Source organism: Aedes aegypti, chromosome 1 (genome assembly GCF_002204515.2).
Source record: "Aedes aegypti strain LVP_AGWG chromosome 1, AaegL5.0 Primary Assembly, whole genome shotgun sequence".
NCBI lineage: Eukaryota > Metazoa > Arthropoda > Insecta > Diptera > Culicidae > Aedes > Aedes aegypti.
Genome location: NC_035107.1, coordinates 270,515,011 through 270,539,205, shown reverse-complemented (window position 1 = coordinate 270,539,205; position 24,195 = coordinate 270,515,011). Strand labels below are relative to the sequence as shown.

Below are 24,195 nucleotides of genomic sequence, written 5' to 3'. Positions count from 1 at the left end.
TGACATGTTTATGGTACCCCCGAGGCAAGCGGGACCTTAAAAACGATAGTTCAAACAAATTGATTAATATAATTTTGAAATGCTAATATATAAAGCAGGTTCTATCGATCGGTGGCTTAGTCAGTGCCTTTTATTTCGGGAATCATTACACAGTAATGGATGATTTGTAATGATTCCCCACAGAAAGATAGAACTGCTTGATCGCCAAACAGTATTAGGGAACTTAAAACCTCCTTCTTTTTGGCTGTCTTGGTAGTGTTATTCGAACAACACGCCATACCTTTCCCATAGAGGACGTTAGCCAAAACGAAGGGCCTCACAAGTTATACTGTATCATATTGTATGCCCTCTTCAACATCTAATCCAATTTCTCTCACCGTTCCCTTACGGTACCCATCCATCTAGCATTGCTTTCTTCTCCATGCTTCCTTTTATCACGCGTTGCAAGACAAATTTTGAGTCATGAAAAATCCAGAGCTGAGACAATACGTGTAAGTTCAAAGTACACGAACCAATTGCCTGTCAAAAAAAGACCACTTCTCATTACAACCACTCTATTCACTGGCGAATAGGACTATCAGAGCCAATTACAGCGGGGATTCGCTGGATGGAACATGATTGCCTTCCATCTAACGAATCCTACCCTTTAGTTGGCACGACTGACAGGTGGTGAAAATGCTTCAGGCTACCGCATCTGGAGAGCAAATCGTTACGAGACGTGCGTATACTACACATTTGTTCTATATATGGAGAGTTCAATGCGACGGTGCTCAGACGTCAAAGGCAGTTTGACATCTACATCCAATCATCGAGTCATTCCATGTAGCGGAGCTTTAACGAGCGAATCCCCACTGTAGTTCGGAGCCAATTGAACACAATAGATAGAGAGTACTTGAATAGGTGGGCAGTATTGTGACCGTAGAAATATTTAAATCAACAAAAACCTAACAAGTAACAGGAAAAAATAACAAAACTTTATTGCTATTATAACAAAATGCAGTTCGGAAATAATCGACGAAATTTGACATCACTGAAACTCACTTATTGATTGAGAAGAAACATTATCTTGTCATTGTTCAAATAAGAAGGTCAGTAGAAGGCTTGAACATTTTCTTAATTTGCCAGTGATTTTAGTGAGATTTTCACGTTGCAAGTTCGTGGAATTTTCTGTTCGTCAGCCTGTGAATAAAGTGTATGCATTTCTTATTCGTTTTGACAATGGCCTACTTTCACATCGTTGAGTTGGATTGTAGGGCACTTGAAAAAATGTTAAATAGTAAGAAGCACCTCAAATTTCAATAATTTACGAGAGCACCTCAAACTAACAATAATAAGAGAACATATGTTCTGTTATTATTGTTATGCATTGTAGAAAACCAACTGCAATCGTGGACTACTAAATTAGGTAAGAATAACAAATAAAGTTCAACAATTAAGAACAGCATCGGGTGCATTTGATGAGTGCATCTAAATTTTTCAAACTATTCAATGTGCATGCATATTTATATTACTGGTACCACTATCGTCAGGAAATTCAAAATGAAAATCAAAATATTCATAATCACGGTTAGCTTTGGAGTATGTTGAATGAACTCCTAGAAAAAAAATCCGATAAGAAGTTACATATTTCTTGTGAACTATTGCTAACCTATCTAAAAATATATTGTAGAAGTAAAGTTTTTGAATTATTGTTTGAATTTATAAAAGTTGTGGGCTTCGTAGCCTTGCGGTTAGCGGCGTCAGTCGTTTAGGCGTATTGTGTCACGGGGTGTGGGTTCGATTCCCGCTCCGGTCGGTGGAAACTGGGAACATCACTGGGCTACTGGGTGTTCCGTGTCGTCCGTTGCCTAATGTTAGTGATCGTTCAGTCTGTGCAGCCTTTGGCTGAAGACGGTGTAAATTGTCTTTTTAAAAAGTTGAAGAAATGTTATGGACAACTTTTGATTTTTTACTCGGTTTTGGAATTTTAATTTTTATACGCCAATCGCATTGCTGAACGGAGCTGTTTGCATATGTAGAACAATATTTGTAAGCCTTCTTCACTTTCATATTTTTATTTTGTGTAATTTCTGTTTGCGATTTTTTAAATTCATTATTTCTCTATTGAACTAGACAGCATGTACCGTACTCCGGTGTCAAATTGATCACGGGGGCTTTGAATTTGATCAGCTCGGTACTTTATAGCATTTCCATCTAAAGAAGCTCAATGCCTCGTTGGTACCACAGCCATTCCATGTTTCTAGGTCATAGATGTCTAATAATTATTTCAATCTATTTTAGTTATAATAAGGTTCTGCATAGAAATATAAACAGTTTTTAAAGGTATAAGTAATACTGTTGGAAATGCTAGTACTAAACCAAATAGCCGTAGCGGTAAACGCGCAGCTATTCAGCAAGACCAAGCTGAGGGTCGTGGGTTCGAATCCCACCGGTCGAGGATCTTTTCGGTTTGGAAATTTTCTCGACTTCCCTGGGCATAGAGTATCTTCGTACCTGCCACACGATATACGCATGCAAAAATGGTCATTGGCATAGTAAGCTCTCAGTTAATAACTGTGGAAGTGCTCATAAGAACACTAAGCTGAGAAGCAAACTCTGTCCCAGTGGGGACGTAACGCCAGAAAAGAAGAAAGAAGAAGAAGAAGCTAGTACTAAACAATCCAATAGTGCTAAGCGTACATGAAAATTTTGAATGTCTGAAATGCTGTGAGTACATACCGAAAAGTTGTGAAGAAGTGATCAATTTGCCGGTTTATGATTCAATTCTTCTTTCAATAATTAGAAGTTCTTCTTAAATTGTTTTGAATAAAAAAATGTAGAACACAAAATTTAGAAAATTCAGTGTCGTCGGAAACGTTCTCTTGAATGTGAATTCTTTCCAAATCCTGAGCAATTTGATTTTCAATTGGACTTGTGAGCCGTTAATTGTGATTGTACGTGCTTTCAAACGGAAAAGCAAGTTTTGAAGTTTTTCGCTATTGATAAGTAATAGTTTGTCTTCCTCTATCAACGCCGGCAACAGCTTTTGAGACTTTTGCAAACAAAACTGGCTTACAGACAGGATGATCTTCAAGTTAAATTCGTTGATAAGCTTCCTCGCCCAGTTTAGGAACCGCTGGGTTTAATGACTCTAGGCACGCGATCAGTCATCTCCGGGTGTATGATCGATTATTTAGCTGCACGTTTCGTCCGGCCAAAAAGGTGCATGAGTGTGTAAGTGCACTTCGGGTCGGCTCGCTCGATCATCAACCCATGGTCTTGGAAGTAAGGGGCGCTTTATCTAACCCCTAGTTGCGACCCGAGCTGACGCACTTTTGCAGCCAACAGTCGAATCCGAACGGTGACCGTGTGTGGTTTGTGGGGAAAAGAAGCATAGCTGACCAGCTTACGAGAGACCTGCTGAAATAGTTTCAACTTACCGATCACAGTGCCTTAGCCCTATACGTGAGTAGTGGAATTAGCAAACCTTTTCGGTGTTTGAAGCGTATCTAGAATAAAAGGTGGTGTGTGCAGAATTGCCAATAGTAAGCAGACCGTTATTGCGCACCAGCCTTCCAGTTACCTACTTCCATGTGGAGTTTGTTTACCAATTTATACAACCTGCGAGCTCTTGCGGGTGGTGCTGGCGATCAGTGGACAGCTGATTAGTAGGAAGTGCTTAAGCTATTTTATGTTGGAAACGAAGGTGTTGACATGGACGATGGACAAGCACGGAGCGTTTTGTGGAGTGAATAATTTACCATTACTGTCACGGCGCGGAAGGCAATCTGAATACAAATTATGATTATTTTTCATATACAGAATGGAAAAAGTTAAAACAATATTAACCTATACTTTACATATACTATGCTTAAAACCTTTCTGCTCTGTTATTCTAATAATAGATTTTTCACCAGAGGAATTATAATTTGCACACCAGATAAGGAATAATAAACAAGGTCATTCTATTTTTGACTTAAATTTGGTGGACGAGAACTTGATGATAGTTTGAGTCGGATGGCAAGTATGCAGTATGCAGTAGAAGTACCGGGCTTACTAAAGTGCTATATTTTTTTTTTTCAAAGCTGCTGAACTCATATTTGGCCACATTAAGCATCGTACTGAAGTACTCCTTATTGGAAAGTTTCAGGCAATAAGGCCGAAGAAAACACCGGGTGCCAAACTGAGGCTGTTATCTACCCAATATCTTAAGTATTTATGACTTTACCATCTAATTTTATCATAAGTCGTCGAGTATCTTAGTGATTAGAGCTTTTAACACATCAACGATGGGGTGAGATTCTTCACAGGCCTTGTCTAGGAGATGTGAAATAATAGAAAATATTTATATCTGATGCATTGGGGATACAAACATAATTTTAATTAAACAAAGTTTGATATGCGGCTCTGTCTTGCTGAAAAACTGTAAGCAGATTTTGATCTACTTAAAAGAACAAATTATTTCTCCAGAAAACCATATACTCCTTAGTATTTACGTTTTACTAAAACTTGACGAATAATGAAGGCACATTAAACCTATAAGACGCAACAGCCCCTCAAAACCATGACCCTGGCAATATAATTACGTAACCATGGAAAATACGTTCTCTTAGATCGCCTCTATCCTAAAAGGCCAAAAACCACGAAGAAAATACAAAAAATCACTGCAAGAACAATTAATAGTATTTTAAAATAAGCTAGGACCCGAATTACTTTAATTGAGTTAAAAGGTCATTAATAAAACAAACAAAAAGATAATAATTCCTAATTCACAACAGATGTTTTCCAGAAAATTCCACTTGGCATAGTTTTCTTCAGAAAGCTAGATGACAGAAAATAAAGCTGGTGTGAATTATTTGAGAAAAATCATAGCCTTTCAAAAGTTTTCCCTTGCAATTCCTCCAAAAATAATTGATTCTGTGAAATCCTAAAGTGTCTTGCTGAAAATCTTATAGTATCTTGCTGAAACTTATACTCAAAACTTCTCTGTGAATTCCTTCAAATAGTGTTCCAAAAAAAATTAGAAATGTTTTCGCTAAGTTCATTAAAAGTCCTTCGAAATATTTTTAAAATACATCCCAAATTTTGCCAGATTTTTTTGGGCATACTGCTTCAAATCCCGTTATACAAGAATCATCTACGAGAATGTTTTTGAAATGTCTCATGCCTTCAAATCTTCAAAGGAAATTTTTAAAAACCCTCTAATACCTTTGCTTCCGAAATGAGCATAGTGGTAAAGGAATCTGTGGATGAACATTTTGCAAAATAACTAAGAAGGAGGAAGGGATTTGTTGAGATATTCAGAAAGAAGTTTGTATAGATCTTCCATAAAATATTTCTTTAGATTGGGTGCGATTCCAGGGTGAAATTCTTAGATGCATTCTGGCAGAGTTCTTAGCGATCTTGAAGTCACGGTACTAGATTTCAAAAATAATTTAAAAAATATTCCGACAGAACTTCTTGAGAAATTTGTTTTTAAATTCATTGACCAAACCATTCACCTATAAATGAACATTTATCTTTCACTGTTCCGTTGCTCTTCTGTTGTTTCCACTTGCTTCAACATTAAGTTGTTTCTCCTTTCTTCGCATGATACTTTCTTGAACTACGTACAAAAATCTTTTCATACTCCAAAGAGCAAAACATTAAGGAATTTCAAGGACAAAGGAAAACTCTGGAAGTATGGAAATATTGAGAATTCTTAAACGTCCATCAATTAAAAAACACCAATAGAAAAGTTCATCAGTAAAAAAAAAACCAATATTTTCGCCTTAAAGTTCTACAGTCCTACCACAATAATTAAAACTAGTCCCTCCAAAAAAGTTTGTGTGGAATTTCTGCATGTCGGAAAAAATGGTATCTACATCAATCTGTTCGCCATCGTATCATAAAATCCATCGTCAGAAATTTCGTCAAAAAGTTTCAGAAATTCCACCGTGAATTCTTTATTTTTTTTAATTTCGAATCAATTTTAAACTAAAATAATCAAACAATTTTTTTTTACAAGTTCATACAAAACTTTTGTGCTGCTCTAGAGATGTAATACTAATTTTATGTAGATATAGAGTGATTCATAGAGTAATTTGTATAGAAAGGTTTAGGGACAAAATGTCGAAAGCCAAAACGTCGAATGCCAAAATGTCGAATGCCAAAACGTCGAATCCCAAAACGTCGAAGGGGACAAAACATCGAAGGGACAAAACGTCGAAAGCAGTTATTTTTCAAACGAAGGTTTTTAAAAAACTAGTGTTGCTAAGGAAAAAACGGTTGCGATGCAGACGGCGTTGGAAACAGCAAAACTCAGAATTTTCATCACAGTAAGCATAGCACAAATTTTCAGAAAAATGTCACTCTTACATTCATTTCAGACGAGGCAAGAAGCACATTGTGAAGCTTATTGAATTTGAAATCTTGGATATGCAGAAGAGATCAAACCAGTCAACCAAGATGTTGGGAGTATAGGTTCGTGGGTTGAGTTGTACGCATTCCGCAGATCCCCTCGTTGTGTGATTAGCCGTGTGCCTTTTATTTCCAATATCAATCCTTTTCCAACTCTTCCTCTAGCCTTTTCTAGTTTTAACCGTTATCGTTACATCCAATTAAACCACATTTTTTCTTGGTGAAACAACGCGCCTTCTTCATTGCATGTCTATCGATTGAATTCTTACTGACAAATCTTTGCTGTTATACAAACTAATCAGTTTCGTCTACCTTCGAATTCCGTATATGTGACATTATGCGATTGTTAGTATAGTGTTTATAGTTCATGTTATTCAGCTTATACATTAATATTAATGTATAACTGTTGGTATAAGGTGGGATGATATTTCCAAACATGATTTGAATAACCTAATTTTATTTGCATGTCTAACTTATTCAATGTATAGTAAACTAACTACTAACAACTAACACAGAATTTTGAATAATTAGTAAATTCTTTATACTTTAAAAATGTACTCATTCTTGTCCTTTATTCTTTAAAAATGTACTCCTCTTGTCCAATAAGTACAATTAAATGGATAATCTTTTCAGAAACTGATTTTTATTTGTCAAAACATGATCATCATTTCTGAAACTTAAAGATCACATATGGATCTTACCACATCAGGATCTAATGCTAGTTTCCTATATGAAGTACTATTTTTTTTGTGTAGCGAACTTATACAGTTTTATAATTTATGCGATAGTGAGATAGTACCAAAATAAATAGAACAATACAAGTAGGGTAGATGTACCAATAGTGGAGGTACTAAGCGCGATTGAACTTCATTTAACCACCTTAATTCAAGAAGCGCAATTAATGCACATGTTGATGTTGGAACGGGAAGTAACGACCATTGACTTAATGAGAAAAATGATTTCATCGCAGTAATCCACGGCATGTCAGTGAAAAATAATACCTCCACTATTGGTACGCTGTTCCTTTAGTTGCGGTATTTTTTTAATTTGTGTTCCTATAGTTGTGGTATCCGTTGTTTTCTTATGGGATCCTCCACTATAGGAACACTTTACCGCAACTATTGGTACAAGCAAGAACAGTTTTAGCAAATTTAGTGATTTTTCATCAGTTTTCAAGCAATTTGGACGCTCTTTTCAACTATTCCGTGCATAAACAAGCCAATACGTCGATTGGCAGTGTCGGTTCTGTGGCTAATGGAATAAAATCAGTGAAAACGGCACTACCGCAACTATAGGAACACCCACAACTAAGGGAACACTTACCCTATTAATAGATAAGTTATTGAAAACCCAGTAGGATACAATAAATTTCAACTATGGTCAATTGATATTTTTATTTCAAAAGACGCTCTTCACATTATCCATTAAATGTGTGACTGAAATTATTACTTTGATGAAAGACTCCAATAATTGTTTTGCAACCTGACGATTCAAACATTATCTTAATGAATCTCGACAAATCTAGGCTATTCTCAATTTAACTATTTTATTTACCTTCCAAGTCCTACTAAAAATTACGGTATCACGGTAATAACATTGGAAAAATATATTTTTCTCTGCCTTAACTGTTCAAAACATTGTTTAATATTTGCATTTACGTTACGATTTTCTTCATACTTCTTGGATTAATATCAAACCGATCGACGATTTGTCAGACATACGTTTTTTTCTTTTATATATTTCGTCCCTCCGATGTTTATTCCTTTCGACATTTTGGCATTCGACATTTTGGCATTCGACATTTTGTCCCTTCGACGTTTTGTCCTTTCGACGTTTTGGCATTCGACGTTTTTGCATTCGACGTTTTGGCATTCGACATTTTGTCTTTCGACGTTTTGTCACCCAACCGTAATCTTAAAAAATAATCAGATTTTCGTGAAGTAGTTTTCGAACAAAAAATGAAGAGTGGGTAGAGATCTGGATGTAATTTTAGCAAAAATTCCGAAACTATTGTTCGTAAACATTTATGAAGAAAAAAATATTTAGAACCTTTTAGATACCTAATGCAATTTCTGTAGAATTTTTTCGAGAAAATCAAGAATGAATTGCAAATACTCTACGCTCTACGCTAGTGCTTTGAAGATAATAAAAAATCACCGAAAATTTAGTTTTACCGAATTACAATGATAATTAATAAATAAACTAATAAAAATAAATCGCCGTAAAAAACTTGTTCATCTATGTATTCTTTGGTGATTTTTTTTCGGAAGAATTCTTAAACGACATTCCAGGGGAAAAAATAATATAGTTCTCTTAAGCAGAGTTGGGAAAAAATCTGAAATTCATTCTACAGTAGCCAAACAAAGCCAATCGCAGTCAGCGAAGCCAGTGAAACTCACGCCTATCGCTGCTGTAGGCAAAGAGCCTTGAAAATTGCAAACTACGCCAATGAGAATTTGTTAGTGTACAATCAATCCCAAAACTATCGTAAAACAAAATGGTTGTCAGGCAGTGTTAATTGTTTTTTGGAAAAAATCTAGGAACAATATTGCTATAAATATTTGTGATCCGTGCTTCCATTGAGAAAAAAAAATCAACTCAAATTTTGTAAGATTAGTATCCAGAATTCCACCAGAATGAGTTGGCTAACTATAGTATTCAAAGAAGTTTGCTTAAAATTCCATCAGGAATACTCCTCGGACTCTGTCATAACCATACCTCAAATCACCAAAAACAGAACCAGAGCCGGTTCTATAGGATATGCCCGAAAACTTTCAAAGCGATTTTCCCATAAACGCCTAGAGAGAGATCAATAGTAGTCTCGGGCTCTGCCATCGCCAACAGCAACACGCTCTTCACTTGTCAACTTTTCTCAATAATTTATGGACTCTTTTTTAAGAAATGTTCACAGCATGATAGGTATAATTTGAGCAATTTTTCCATCCCGTAGTCAAAAACAATAAACATTTTCCTGATTTGAAATTTGTGATGGAAAATTGAATACGATTTTTTCCAAATCTTGAAAGAACTATATTCAAAGTGTCTTCAGCAAACTTGCCTATCTCACCTGAATGTACAACATCACTAAATAAAGGCTCTTTAATGCTAAAAAAGTAATAGCCAAACAATAATAATCTAAACCTACGAAATTGTCCATTTTGAGTACTCCTATTAAAATACTATGATCCTGTAGCTACTTCAGACCTTTTGTATTGATTTTTCCAACAAATTTGGAACAATGAATCGAAAGATGGTTTAAAGAATTTCATTAGATGACAACTTTTCCAAGCATTTTCTTGAAGAATTCCTCCAGAGATCGTTATAGAATGTATACATATTTTACTGGAATGGGTTTGTAAAAAAGTAAATGCTATGATACATTGATCAATTCTACCAACGGAAAATAAACAAACAATATCTACGAAATCAATAGCACATATAATTTTGAAAGTTTTTGCATGTCCAATTTTAAACTTTTTATCTCCAACGAAACAAAACTGACTGTATAAGCTTGATCAAACACAACAATTTAATTTTGAAAAGTATAACAATATTTTTATGACATAAATTCTTAAAACGATTTTCTTGAAAATATTTTATTTTGGATCCAGCAGGTTCGTCGCTTCCACCGCGTTTATATCTATTTCAAAATTCTTTCGACAAGCTTTGCATCTATGAGGCAGCGCATTGTGACAGTCATGTTCTTGCTGTGATAAAAATAGATTTTGGTTTAATGACGTATGGTTGTACATTCCAACTACCTGAACGAATCAATTATTTACATTCTGTAGGATATATCACTCTACATGATTGTAAGGCCCATGTATTGAGAACATGTATCAATCATAAAAAGGTCCAGGGATATTTTAAGGGGCATATTTTCAAAGCTTTCTTGAGCATGGTTTTCATGGTGCAAATCGGTAGATTTGACGGGGAAAGTATTCGGTGAATATCAGTAGAAATGCTAATACATCTCTATACGCAAAAACGATCTCTGCTCCAGCTGCGAGAAAAATGCTAGGAAGTAGAAGAACATTTAAAATCCCATCGTACAAAAGCAGAGATTGGAATCCAGACCTTTCGCCCGAAGGAGTCTACCCGTCTGATTCTCCGAGAAAATTGCAACAAGCATCCTTTCCTTCTTCCGTTGAAGTGATCATGTTAGACATTTATCGGCCCTCTAATCTCTTCGTACAAATCCTTTGCACCAGCCAGACGGCAAAAAGCAGAAAAAAGGCGTGGTACCTAATACCGATGTACACCGCGAGCCTGCATCAGGGCAGGTGCAACTGCAACTTATCTGGACTCCCTTTTACAACGAACGAAGGAACGCATGCACTCGTCGCATGGAGCAGACTCGATCCCCTGTCTCGCTGATTCACAATGCTCGCTGTCGACAACGAACGACGACGACCCGCCGCAGATCGTTGTTCTAATGCTAGCCCCTCGCGGTGCACAGTGATTATATTATAGTCTTTGAAGTGGTCATAACTCAACAGAATTTGTGATGAAAAATACCAAAACTACCAATCACTTTGTCGTTAAATCAGTGCGAACTTTTAACCCCACTATGGGGCAAAGGTTTCCATATGACTTGTTATAGATACTAATTCTTGAAAGGCAAATCGAACTTTTTTATATCTTTAGTAACGAAATTTTTAGCCCTGGGCTAGTGGGCTCGAATCCCACCGGTCGAGAACCTTTTCATAATGAAAATACCTTGACTTCTTCGTGCCTGCCACACGATATACGAATGGATAATGGTCAATTGGCAAGAAAGCTATTAGTTTAATTGTGAAAGTGCTATTAAGAACTTCAAGCTGAGAAGCAGGTTCTGTCCCAGAAGGGATGTAAGATCAAATGTACTTCTCAGAATCTGTACTGTTCATTGGAAAAAAATTAAATAAAACATTTTATTTTTCGTTGTTTGGCCTATGGGCGGTATCACTGTGGCGTTGTTAGGAGGAAGAATCGCTTGTATAAATCCCATCATGATCGAGATTCTTCTCACGTCTCACGCCGTTAGGAAGGGAACCCGGCACCTGCAGTTCCTTGTGTGTAAAAGTGCTAAACACTAAACTGCCGCGAACAAGTAGCGGCAGGGCAGCGGTAAAATGAGCTAGGTGTATAAAACTAACCGAACCGCAGGATCACTGCTCCAGTCCTATTCGTTCGCGGCACTTGTCCAGAAGTTCGGCCCGGCTTTGCCTCTAGAGAGAAGGTTGCGCCAGTGAGTGTCGGTGGAGAGTCTTCGAGTGTTGTTGAACTGCCGCCGTTGCCACATAAATCGATAATTATTAGTGCTACTCGTCATAACTAACGACGACCGTTGCAAAAAAAAAACAAGTGCAGCAAAGTACGCTATTTAGCCACCAGATATTGCCGCGACTGAGGGACAAACTGTAGAAAGTGAAAGTTTCTTCTAAGCGAAGACGCCTGTAGTGTGTATTGCAGCTGATCAATTCGTGCTGTTGTGGTGAGTGATGTGGATCTGGGGACATCAGTAGTAACTGATGGCAAAATAGTTAAGCTAAATACCACCGTAACTATCTGAGATTCAGAGTCAGAGAGTTGATTGTCAATTCTTTTTTAAAAGGACTACCCGGGAAACACAGAAATCCCGGGAAACATCAAATCATTTCCCGGGAAACGGGAAATATAATTTCGCGGGAAATATTTCCGGGTTTGGAAACTCTAGTCCTACGATTGTCATGATAAAATTTGTTACATAATAAATTATTCAATAAAAATAAAAGCATGGAAAGCATGTTGACTGTAATGCACCAAAATAAACACTCCGACAAGGCGAAAATCCTAAACTCCATTGCTTGGAAGCACTGCCAGTAATCGAACATGAATGCATGGGCCATCAAGAAGCACATCACAATTGTGTGTACTGTAGGAATGTTTCAAATTAGGAAATCGTGTTTGCTGGTCAACCCTTTCTTTAGTCATGTGCCCTGGATAACGTGAGTAAGCACAACAGATTATAATGTTGTGACCATTGTCGACTTGTGAGTAGACAGTTATGATGATCATTTTTGAATAAAAGATGTTTCGCTTTGAACTGAATAGTATTTTCACAGAAACTAAACCGGTGTTACAATTATTTTTCGCATTTTAAAGAAAAGCAGGTCTAAAAACTCCATTTTGCAAAAAGACTACCCAAGTAACTGCAATGAATGCATTTGAATGGGGTACATAAAGCTAGCATTACTGTATAACAACAATTAAAGTTGGCTCACTGTGGGAAAAAGCCCCACAAATATTTAGTAGCACCTTGTTCGATGGCAGCATTGATCGGTATTGTTGAAGAAAGGCATGTTGAATCATCGTAAATTTCACGACTAGTTTTGCTTTCGCCAACAATCTTACGCAAATCATTCATGAGAATTTTTGGTTCAGAGTTATAGTGGGTACACCTCTTGGTTTTGAATACCATATTACACCCACATGACGTTTTCCAAAAAGAATTCATGGTTAATTTCTGCACAGGTTCTTGGTTGATCCAAGAAAAACTACTTGTACAATATCTAGTGAAAATTTAAACAACCCTCAGATCATTTCCACAAAGGTACTTGGTAGGCATCTTGCAAGACCCATAGTATTACTAAGATGAGCTACCGGAAATCTTCCTGACAATAGCTTTGAAAGCTCTGTTTTCGTCGAACATTTTCTAAGGAGTCAATTTGACAAGAATAATGCGATAAATCCTGCATAGGAATATATGAAGTTCTGCATTAAATGGATGCACATAAAAGCCTATCAAAGATTTAGCAATCATTCAAAGATTTTCCCCCGAATTCATCAAGACAATCACAAGTAATCTTCTAAAGGTTTTAAAATGATGTTACAAGAAATTTACCCAGAAATCAATAGAGAACCTTTTCAAAATTTGCCAAAAATGACATGTGGACATATAACGTACGAACAAACATTATAAAAACCTTGAATGGCATTCAGGTCTTAATCTCAACAAAACTTGTTTCTCAAAGCATTTGCTCAGAATTTAATGTAAAAGTCGTCAACGTTCACATGTAATATACACTAATCTTCTTGTTACAGATCTGCTGAAACACTACCGAAGGTGTAGAGTTAATTTATCACAACTTGTTCGGTTAATAAATCACAACTTGTTCGGTAACTCGCCAGTAAATTTTCGTGAACTTTTTGCTATTTCTTTTGGTATGTTCTTCCGAGCAAGTAGGTGCAAACTTACTCACATCAAACTTGTTCGCGAATCTGCTTGCGTTAGTTTACACTCGTGAGGTGCTTCGTGATCGTGATGCAAACATTTCCACAACTGAATTCAGCCAATGTGTTTTGGCCACCAATTTGGTGGTATTCGTTCACAAATTCTTTAAGCAATTCCTGTAGGGATTTCTCCAAGGGATCTATGAGAATTTTTCTAGGAAGATTTTACAGATTGCTGGAAAACTCATTTCCTCCTAGAATTCCTTTAAAAGATGTTACAGCAACACCATTAGGAATTTTTCCGGAGATTCCTTCTGTGTTTTCTCCAAGTACTTTTATCCGGATTGCCTCAAGAAATCTTTGGAGGATCTTCTCCTTATTCTTCTTCTTCTTAGCATTAACTCCCCACTAAGACAGAGCCTGCTACTCAGCGTAGTGTTCTAAGAGCACTTCCACAGTTATCAACTGAGAGCTTTCTTTGCCTTAGTTGCTAATTTCGCATTCGTATATCGTGTTATAGGTTCGATGATACACTATGCCCAGGGAAGTCAAGGAAAGATCCATCACGAAAGGATCCTGGACCGACCGGGAATCGAATCCACACACCTTCAGCATGGCTTTGATTTTTAGCCATGGACTCTAACCACGGACCAACTAAGGAAGGCCCCATCTTTGAAGGATGGTTTTATGATTTTTGCTGTTATTGTCTCAAGCAATAATTCCACGATTCCTTGAGGCTTTCCTCTAAAAAAAAAGGTGGATAAGATTTCAATCGGGAGAATTCAACAATAAAACAACAAAAACGACAAGAAAATAAGTATAAGTTCTTGCATAGATTCCGTCATATGCATCTCTTGTATTTGATTTTTTTTTTTCCTTCAAAAAATCCTCCAGACATTCCATTACAAATTCAACATGGAATTTTCTAGACATTTCTCGAGAGATTCGTCCAAAAAATACAAATAATATTCCTCCAAGAATTCTATCAAAAAACTCTCCAGGAATTACTTGAGGTATTTCTTAAGGGAGTTAAAAGCTCCTTCTGAAATTTCTCTTCCTTTTCTTCATGCTGGCAATACATCCTCACTAAGATAGAGCCTACTTCTCAGCTCAGTGTTCTAAATGCACTTCCACGGTTAAAAAGAACCTGAACCGACCCAGATATCTACAGCATGGCTTTGCTTTGTAGCCTCAGGCTTTACCACTAGGATACCACTAACCCGCTAATTCACCTTTCTGGTCTTAAAGAGCTATTGTACGGCTAATATACGGAATGTTAGCTCTGTAATAGCACTATTAGTAGCACGGTGGGCGAATTAAAGTGTTATTTGGTTACTCGGGTAAGAAAAGAGAAATAAATGGGGAAATTCCCGGACGATTCCCTAAACAATATTAGCTTTTGGAGGAATTTCGGAAACCTGTCCTGGAAGAGTGCGTGAAGAAACTTTTTATAGGAATCTATGTACGAATATCTTGAGGAACTTCTGAAGTAACCGTTTGAATGTCAGAAGTAATGCCTGTAAGAATCCCAATTATTCTGACTTGAGGAATCCTTGGAATACAAGTAATCGTTTTTGAGAACATCGAGAGGAAATTTTAGAAGATTCAGGACAAATAACTGGTGGAATTTCTGTAAAAAAGAACCTTCAAGAATCTCTGGAAGAAATCTAGATAATCATTGCAGGAATTTTTGAAGAGATGCTTGGAAAAAAACCTGAATGACTTCTTGAAGGAATCTCAGAAAGAATTTCAGAAAATTTCTAATGGAAATTAATCAGAAATAGTTTCTGGAGGACTACCTAATGATATACTACGAGTACTGTTTAGAGAAACCGCTTGAGGAATAATTGAAGATATACCTAACGGGATTCATGAAGGAAAATCTTGGAGGAATTCATACATTCCTTGGAAACTTGTGAAGGAATCGTAAATGGAATTTTGGAAGAAATAATTGCAAATTATTCAAAAATTCACAGATTCCATGAGGAAACTTCTAGTTGAATCTCTAAACGATTTTGTAAACGGAATTTTGGTAGGAATTCTTGGAAAATTTCCTAGCTGTAGTCTTAGAGAAATTAAAGGAGGGAATTATAAAGGATCATGGGGCATAGTTTTTAAAATTTCTGGAAGAATCTTCAGAGAAATCGAAAACAAATCCTGAAAGAATCACTTGAGGTTTACCTATCAGAGTACCTATTTTAAGTCTTTTCTGGATGAATCACTCGACGAATTTATGGAGAAAGCTGGAAAATCCTTGAAGAAACCCCTAGAATATTCGCTGTAGAAATCTCTTCAGAAGCACAGGCAACCCATCCCTGAAGCGATTTCAGGAAGGAATCCCTAAAAATATTTTTGAAGGAATTTTTGTAGGAATCTGCAGAGAATGGTAATGGTATCCTCAAATGAATCTTTGGATGAATTTGTGAAGAAATTTAAGGAGGAATTTCAGGAGAAACGCTTGGAAAAATTACCTGATGGATTTTCTATTAGAGTCTTTGGTGGAATTGCTACGAGTATCGTATCATGGCGTTGGAACCAATTTCTTGTCGGTATTCGTCTGTCAGATGGCCAGGGAAAAAATCTGTAAGAACATCTGTGAAAGCTTTGATGAAAACCCTGGAGAAATCAATGATTAAATTCCTGGAGGAATTCATGGAGAAATCTCTGGCGGAATACCTATAGAAAATTCGAGTGCAACTTTAGGAAGAATTCCTGTGGAAATTCCCGTTCAAACCTCTTATGACATTCCTGAAGGATTACCTAGTTGAACTATTTAAGAGTATTTTAGTCGATATCGTTGAAAAACGTTTGGTGAAATTACTGGAGGAATTCTCAGTAAATGTCATGGAGAAATTACTGATAGAATTTTTGGAAGAATCTTTGATAAATATCTGAAGAAAACCCCGGTATAATTCTAGGATTCGGTAGGGTCCCTAATAAAATGGCTATATTAATCCCTGGTGGTATTCCTGATGGAGTTGCTATAACGTTTCTTGTTTAATATCTTGGAATAATGTCTGGTGGATTTACTTAAGACATTTCTGGTGAAATTCCCAAAGAAATCGATTGTAGTATTCCTGAAAGGATCCTTGGTGGAACTCCTGGACGAATCCCAGAAGAATTTCATGGATGAATCCCTTGTAAACATCTTGGAAGAATAACTGGTGGAATTCTTTAAAGTCCCTAGTGAAATTTCTGTAGGAATCTCTAATGGAAATACCTAAAGAAATCCCCCGTAGAATGCCTTAAAAAATCCTCAGTGTAATACTAGGAGGAATTCCTGATGGAATCCCTGGTGCATTTGCCAAATAGTTCCCTGCTGGAATTCCTGTTAAGAGCTTTGATAGAATGCCTAAGGGAATGCGTGTTGGAACTGCCAAAAAGTTTTGGATGGAAATCTTGAAAAAATTCCTGGTGGCTGGTAGAATTCCTGGAGAAATCTCTGGTGAAATACCCGTTCAAACCTCTGGTGGTATTCCTGAATGGCTCCCTGGTGGAACTGCTTAAGAGTTTTCTAGTCGACATCATGGACGATGGTGAAATTTCTGGAGGAATCTTCAGTAAATTTAACTAGTCGAGTTTCTGGAAGAATCTCTGATAAATATCTGAAGAAATCTCCAGTATAATTCTTGGAGGGATCCCTAATAAAATTGCTAAATAAGTTTCTGGTGGAATTCCTGTTGGTACCTGTGGTGGTATTTCTGATGGAATTGCTTGAAAGTTTCTTGTTGGGTCTCTTGGAATAATGTCTAGTGGAATTACTGGAGAAATTCCTGAAGAAATCGATGGTAGGATTCCTGGAGAGTTTCTTGGTTGAACTCCTGGAAATATCCATGAAGGATTTCTTGGAGGAACATCTTGAAACAATAGTTGGTGGAATTCTTGAAAGAGTCCCTCGTCAAATTTCTGGAAAAATGTTCGATGAAACTTCTGTAAAAAAATTATTATAATACCTAAAGAAATCTCCAGTGGAATACTACTCCTGTTGGAATTGCTGGTGGATATGCCAAGTATCTCCCTGCTGGAATTCCTGTTGAGAACTATAATGGAATTCCCGAGGAACTACCAAAGAGTTTTGGGTGGAAATCTTGGAAGAATTCCTGGTGGAACTACTGGAAGTGGAATTACAGGAAGAATTCCTGTTGGAATTCCCATTTAATCCTCTGGTGGTATTCCGGAAGGATTCCCTGGTGGAACTGCTTAAGAGTTTTCAAGTCGATATAACGGAAAAATGTGTTGAAATTCCTGGAGGAATCCTCAGTAAATTTCACGGAGGAATTACTGGTAGAATCTTTGATACATATCTAAAAAAATGTCGGTTAAATTCTAGGAGTAATCCCTGATAAAATTGCTAAATAAATCCCTAGTGGAATTCCTGTTGGCACCGGTGGTGGTATTCCTGATGGAATTGCAAAAAAAAGTTTCTTGTTGGATATTTTGGATTTTGGATAACTGGTGGAATTACTGGAGAAATTTGTGATGAAGTTCCTAAAGAAATCGATGGTAGTATTCCTGCATAGATCCTTACTGTCAGGGAGTCTTCCTGAAGGATTTCTTGGAGGAATTCCAGTGCAATGCCTGAAGAAATCCCCAGCGAAATACTAAGAGGAACTTCTGATGGAATACCTGGTGGATTTGCCAAGTAGTTCCCTTCTGGAATTCCTGTTAATAGCTGTGATGAAATTCCTGAGAGAATGCCTGTTGGAATTGCCAAAGAGTTTTGGGTGGAAATCTTGGAAGAAATTCTGGAAGAATTACTGGAGGATTACCTGGTTGAATTCTTAAGAAATCGCTGGTGGAATTTCTGAAGAAGTCCCTGAAGAAATATCTGGAGGAATGCTTATTGGAATTCTTGAAAGACTCCAAGGTTCAGTTCCTTGAGCTTGAGCTCGAGAGGCCGTCTGTGATTGCTACTCCAGTATCGCCAGATCTACTGCACTTCCACAAGGAACCAACCAGATGACCTGCTTGCGACTAACAGACATCCTCAGTGTATATGTAAGTGCTGGTGATCTTTTATTTTAAGGAAACAATGGCACCTGCCATGTCAGAATGCTGACGAATGAGGAGTAGGGGAAGGAATTAATAATGCATTTAAAACTGGCCCACAGTACACCGGATATACCTCTGCATCTACGCCAGTTCATGTGGGAAGGTATAGGTGTAAGGTATTTTTTAAGGCAGATAGGCTGGTTTTTTGGCTTGCTGACTGCCTACGTATCAGGCGTAAGGAAAGGCGTGCAATAATGATGGAAGAACGGAAGCGTAGTGAACTGGTTTCTAGTTCGTCTCTCGTTCTAGCGATGAAGCTTAAGCAGTAGCCTTAGACCACCAACCTCGTCATTTCTGAAGGAAGGCTTGAAGTGTGAAGAATCTCTGGAAGAAATCTCAGAAGGAATAACTGGAAGAATTCTTCGAGTTATACCTGGAGGAATATCAGAAGCCGTACCTGATGGTACCACAAGAAGAATCTCTGAACAAATTTCTGAAGGAATAACAAGAAAATTTTTTGAAGAAATTTTAAGAGTAATTCCAGGAGTAATCCTTGGGATTTTCTGTTGAAATGCTTGGTGAGTTTGTCAAAAAAAAAAGTGGTTGATATTTTTTTAGATTTCCCACTGTAGTTTCTGAGGGAATTGCTAAAGTTAATGGAATTTTTGAAGGAATATCTGATGAAATTTCTGAAGGAATGGATATCTTGATGGATCCCTGGTGGAATCATCAAAAAAAATTAAGTGGAAGAAGCTCTGGTGAAATTGCTGGAAAATTCCTTGGTAAAATTCATGGAAGAAATCACCTGGATGTACCTCTGGGGAAGAATTGGAAAAAATTCCAGTGAAAATCTAGGATAAATTTTCGTTTCAATCGTTCTAGCAATCCCTGATGTAATTGGTTAATAAATAATTGGAGTGATTTCTGTAAGAGCCTCTGGTGGTATTCGTGGAGGAAGAATCGCTAAAAAATTTCATGTTGAAAATCTTAGAAGACGTTTTTAGAATTTAGTGGAGGAATCTCTGGTTAAATTACTGAAGAAATATCTGATGGAATTCTCGGATAAATCCCTTGTGAAACACCTGAGATCTCTGAAAATTCGTGGCGAAATCCCTGGTGGAAAACTTAGGAGAATGTATGGTAAAATCTGTAAGAATATCTTGTGGAATACATAAAGAACTAATACCTAGTGGAATTCTAAGAGGAATTCTGTTGCAAAGGGGAATTGCGAAGTGATGCCCTAGTTCCGTTTTGAATGTCTTGGGTTGCTCAAGAGTTTCCTGTTGGAAATCTTGGTAGAATATTTCGCAAGATTCCTGGAGAAATCCCTGATAGTATTCCTGGATCGATCTATATCAGAATTCCCGGAGGGATTCCTGTCAGAATGGCCAACTCTACAAAACATGTTTAAGATTCCATTCTAGAGTCTTATATTTTCCACAGGAATCTAAAAGAATGAAAGTCAAAGTCATGAGCCTTTTGATTCTTATAATATAATGATTGTACCTTAATGCATTAGGAAGGTTAAGGTCTGCTTTCTCATTGCCATAAATTAAGCAATGTGAAGTGACGCACACAAAAATAGTCTTATGTGGTCTCGACTATTTCACACATCTGCCCTCATATTTTTGTAAGAAAGTAAGATGCATGATTTACAGGTTTTATCAACTTGACTGCCTAAATACAACAGAAACTATCATAAGATGTTTACGGGCATGCTGGAGATCATCCCCAAAGCGAAGTTGCTGAAGTTTTCAGGAGGCAGAAGAATTTTCATTTAAGACACCGCAGCCAAGGGTTCCATCAATACGGGACACTTCAGCGAAATATACCTTGCAAGAATCAATTTCTTTCAAAATACGGGGTATAGTTGGTCAGTGTTCCTGACTACATGATGTTTTGGCATTGTAAATCTATCTATCTAATTAAATGGAAATGGAATGGTGATAGTATGTCACGAATTGGATTAATAATGGGCTATCGGGTTTGAAAATTCTCTCATAGCTAGGTTTTGGGAGTGTTCCGACGTATTAGTGTGTATAAGAAGCTCAGGATATTTCCTAAAATCGTTAAAAACACTTGGTCCAGTCTGCGTCTATGTCGTTGTTCAGGCCACTTATACGTCAAGGTTGATCTGAAATTCCATAAAGAACAAGTTTCTTAGCTTAGCTTAGACTGACTACACATATCAATGGTTGCTATTCCGTGATTGACCGAAGTCAGTGAAAATGCACAAAAAATCAACTAGAAGTTCGGCTAGGATTGGCCATAATCTTCTTCGGTGTGCATAATTCAGTGCCTCTATTTATACAGGGTCAATAACGCGCTGGCCACGTCCTTGCAGTCAGGTGGGATTGGGGGAAGGAATGTTAGTGTGTAACCCTTGCTATTTGGAGACCGTGTTTGCCTCTGCATCTCCACAAAGGTTACTGGGAGGGATGTTTGTTAATGGGGAGGATCGTTGGGTCACAGGATTCACTTTGATAAGCGATTAGACCATGATTCGTTCGTAAGGGCTACGCTTCGATGGATGCATGTTCGCTGTATCTTATTAAGGCCGCACGGGATGTCATTATAATCACCCTGTATATTTGAAGATGCAAATCTCAAGAACCATTCCAAACATCGATGTGAAAAAATTATCATTATTATTCTATATATGTAGTGCAGTTTCATCGGTCCACTAAAACTCGAGATTTGCTTCTGCAAAGTTTTGATAATAATTGTAAGAGTGAAACAAAAGACAGGGAAAACAACACGGTCTCCCGTGTTACCTTAAAAGTAGTCAATATGTGCACAGTATTATTTAAAGCCCACATCCACATGTGTATATACACATTTTTCAAAAAAAAAAAAAAAAAACTATACGCATAAGCTGATGAAAATTAAGCTTCAGCGAACGATTATATTGAAAAATACACACACTATACTGTAACAAAACAGAAAAAAAACATTAATTTGTAATTTGTATGCCAAACACAAGGTCTTAGAACTTAAAGAAGAAAGAAAAAAACACATTCGCACTACTTCTATCGCTACTACTTCATAGCTTCCAATGCGTCATCAAAACAACTTCAGCCGTATGACTACAAAGAACCATATCATTGTGCTATTAGTGATACTCTTCTGTACATATTCTACGGCATTCTAAATAAAACCTTAAAAAACAGTGTTCGCTCGTAAAAAGATGTCAAGGCTGTTCCTCATTTAAATGGCCGCGTTTTGAAATGGAATTATTTGTTTCAGTACAACTGAGCTGCATCGATGCAATTGAATAATGAAGTCTTTTAGGCTTCCGCCAATTACTTCCTTTAGAATCAACAGCTGAATTATCGTAGATTTCCAATGATGTTTTGTTGAAGCAGTTCACGCCTTTGCCATTAATACGTCGACTTGGGACTTGCGTAGCCTAATTTGTTTGCTGGAAGCTCAAACAGATTCGAAACACACCGGAACAGTGTTGATGAGTAGACACGAGCGAAATCTAACAATTTTGTCGAACAAGCAATCGACCGTTGTTCGAGATTTGATCCGATACTATCCGGATATGTCCATAGAAAATTGCCAACCGCGAACGTTTAAAATTTCTGCAATATGCGTGCGAATTCTCGAATGCAAAATACGACTCTGCAAGTGCAACTCCTGTAGCTACGAACGACTATTAGAGTGTTAGGGTAATTTGCCCATTATTGCGGTATTCCCTATTATTGCGGTATTAGAATTAAACACTCATTTTTAATCGAAAACTCTATTTTCTATGGATATTAATGATGATGATGAAAGTTTATAGTGTTCCCAAGCTGTGCCAGATAAATGCTTTGAAAATTAAACGATTTTGATCGATGGAAGAACAGTTTTAAATGATGCATCAATAAAAGCCTATATTTTTAACCAGTCCCTCTATTTACGGACGGGTTTTCATAAGCGTGAATTTTTAAGTTAAGAACCAAAACAATTATATGCAGTGGGTATATCAGTTCAGTATGGATGTAGTCACATGATAGATATTGAATTTTGAATAAAAGTTCTATATTTTTGAGAAAAAGCATATACCGCAATAATAGGACAATAAAAATAGCTGTTTGCACATTATTGCGGTATCTGTAAATCACATTCAAACATCCGATATTTCAATACTCATTTTAATTGTAATTGCTGGAAACATTAATTATATTATAAGGGTACTATTTTGTAACATAATTTTGTGTCATTCATACATTTTTTTGGTCCAACAAAAGGTATCTGTTTATCTTTATCCTGCAGTTGCAATTTTTTTACGAATATATTGCAAATAAACACAATGTTTTACCGAAAAATCACGTAAACTGTTTGAAAATCGGAAAACATGGCAAAAATGCGTTGAAAAACTAAAATACAAGATGATTGCAAGGAAGCAATTTTTTGAATTCGCATTGGATTGGTGAAAACTAGTGAAACCTATTTTTAAAAGCACCAAAATTGTGGTTATATTTGAGTCACAAAATCATTTCTCATATTGCGACTAGTGGTCTTAGATGGATAAATCTTATCTATTTGCGTTAACATTGTCCAGCTACGACGGAAGAAGAGACGAAACCGGCAGAAAATCATTCGATTCTGTTGATTTGTTTTCAAATCGTGACATAAAGGAATTAATTAGTTTTCTTTATAGATACGTCCAAAGTCACAAAAACTGACAGTACCGTGCAGTGTCATTAACATGGAGGGAGCATAATTTCAATGCTAACACATTGTGTGGCATTGAATGTATACTGATTGTAATAAAATCTATGATTTTTGGTGTACCGCAATAATAGGACGGCACTACCGCAATAATAGGACGAAATACCGCAATAATAGGACAGAGGAAGAGCTTCAGATTTATGTTAAAAAATGTATGTTTGATTCCAAAATTTGCATTTTTACTTTACTATACTCCAGATAAAGGATAGTTTTAACAGTTCAAAATGCAAAATACTACAATATTTAGGTTTTAGACACTGAAATACGTTTTAAATTTCAACACCGTGCTTAAGTCCTCCATAATAGGACGGGTACCCTAGTCGTAAAAAACGCTTTCGATGGTTTCCACGCGAACCGTGAGAATTGATTGTGATATGGCGATTTACAACAGTCGTCAGCGCAGTTCCCAATAATTTATTCCGTTCCGTGAGTGATCGCTGTTCGCTGGGTTAATTACCCTCGGGATGACCGCTGCTGTGATGCAACTCAAATCCGCATTTTACTTACTGGATGACATTAATTTACGAACGAGAAATTGCAGTTAACTACTTCTAGCTAAATTGGATAACTTTTTATTAGACGCTTATGAGTGGACATTAGAGTGACCAGTAATTATCAGATTGTAAAAATCTTAAATAACGCCCCCAAAATTTGATTATGTGTAGAACCAGAAGCTTCTGTAAAAGTTTGAGCGGAATCCGTCAATTCTAAGGGTAGACAAAACGAGTTTCAAGTTAGTATGGAGAGAATCGATCAAATATACGGGAAGGAACTGTTCTGACTACATTTTTGACCATTGGATGCGCTGTAGACGATAAAATGTTTACTCAGTAATTTGAAGATTCTTTTGAAAGAAGATACTGCAACAAAGCAGATGCCTTTTCGAAAAGAAACAAGAAGTTCAAATGT

At 36.9% G+C, this 24,195-nt stretch overlaps 1 protein-coding gene across 2 annotated transcripts in view; it reads left to right on the top strand.

Moving 5' to 3' along the window:
- The first annotated feature begins 3,309 nt into the window (after window positions 1-3,309).
- The window catches only part of LOC5575792 (ecdysteroid-regulated 16 kDa protein), a 41,460-nt gene continuing 20,574 nt past the window's right edge, over window positions 3,310-24,195 (top strand). The window contains exon 1 of one of the 2 annotated variants that reach the window (XM_021837786.1): window positions 3,310-3,444. The gene's annotated coding sequence lies outside the window, so the exon portion shown is untranslated. Of the gene's footprint in view, window positions 3,445-11,526; window positions 11,855-24,195 lie in introns of those variants that run through there. The other variant, XM_001662165.2, reaches the window with a different exon arrangement.